The sequence below is a fragment of the Lipotes vexillifer genome, unplaced genomic scaffold (assembly GCF_000442215.2).
Source record: "Lipotes vexillifer unplaced genomic scaffold, Lipotes_vexillifer_v1.1 scaffold2135, whole genome shotgun sequence".
Taxonomy (NCBI): domain Eukaryota; kingdom Metazoa; phylum Chordata; class Mammalia; order Artiodactyla; family Lipotidae; genus Lipotes; species Lipotes vexillifer.
Genome location: NW_006778141.1, coordinates 222,709 through 224,149, shown reverse-complemented (window position 1 = coordinate 224,149; position 1,441 = coordinate 222,709).

Sequence of the window (1,441 nt, the reverse complement as noted above, 5' to 3'; positions counted from 1 at the left end):
TGGCCCACAATGGGGTAAACATGATGACCGCCTTCCCTCCCAAACCCAGTCCACCGAGCGTGGCTGTCCCCTACTGCACAAGCAAGGACCCAGCTCACCAAGCTGTCCTGGACACGTGGCGCCTGCACAAGCCTCTGGACTCCGTTCTCCACGGTGACTCCCAGCCAGTTGAGGGTTGCCCAGCACCAGAGGTAGTCATTCCCACCATGCCAGAAGCTCACAAATGCAAACGTCATTGCAGTGGAAAACAGTGTCCCTAGCAGGCCGTGCTGGGACCCGCCCGCTGGAATGTACACATACCTAGAGACAGAAGAGGCTTTTAGGAACCATGCGGAGGGCTGTCCCAGCAATACCACTTGCTCCCGGGCTTGATTCTCCCATCACACATTGCTATTCACTGTGTGCAGACCCTTCCTGACTTCCAGGAAACCACAGAGCACTCCCTGAATTCTCCATCACACACGGAGGTGGCAATACATAAACCTCGGCTCTGAGGGGCTTTAGCTTAAATGAACACACAGGCTAAAGAGCTCTCATTACTAGAGCAAAATAGCACTTACAGGAGGCAGGGTGAGGAGTATTGAATTTAGAGTTTCTAAAAGGGATGCACCCAACCGTAGAAACTCACTCACAGAATGGCAATGAAGTTTCTGGTTACATGAGGACACCAGACTTCAAGGCAGGTATGTATTTTACAGCTCAAACTATAAAGTTTCTGGTAAACCCAGTATTTAAGCAAAATTGCTGAATTCAGGCCCCTAAATGGCAGGACAGCTCCTGCAGAAGAGGGGTGCCAAGGCCAGATCCTCGAGCTTTCCTGGGAAGTTGCCCAGAAGGCAGTACGAATTCGCAAGTGAAGAAAAGAGCTCTGTGCTCACAGGGCAGCCGACTTATCACCCGAAAGGTACAGCCATCCCTCGGGTATGTTCTCTACTGTTGAGACAGCTGTCTGACTACATACCCACAGAGCCGTGTTCTTCAATCAGTATGTTCCTGCTAGAGTTGGGCAAAACTCACATCGTGGGTTGTCAGGATCTGGACAACTAGGAACACACCCTCCTTACAGCAGCCTTTTTTCAAAAGCCCATAGGCCTTTGTTTACTGCTGGTCAGTGCTTCTTTGTCCAACCTTCTTCCACGAAGGAGAAGGAAATCATCATTTCCTGAATACACAGTGTGTCCCAGGCACGGCACTAGACACTTTCCATGGATCACCCAGCTTGATTCTTTGAAACACCATATGCTGTTCTAGCATGCCAACCCATGGACAAGATGTCTTGTTTATATATTATTTTAATATTTTGTCAGAAATGTTATCTGTAAAATCATTTTTGAATAGAACAGTTTTATAGGCAAGCCAAGAAATACAAAATAAAAACCATTCCCCAGTCAGTAAATACTTCTAAAGACTATGTGACTATAAGTATTTTTAAATGTCCTCC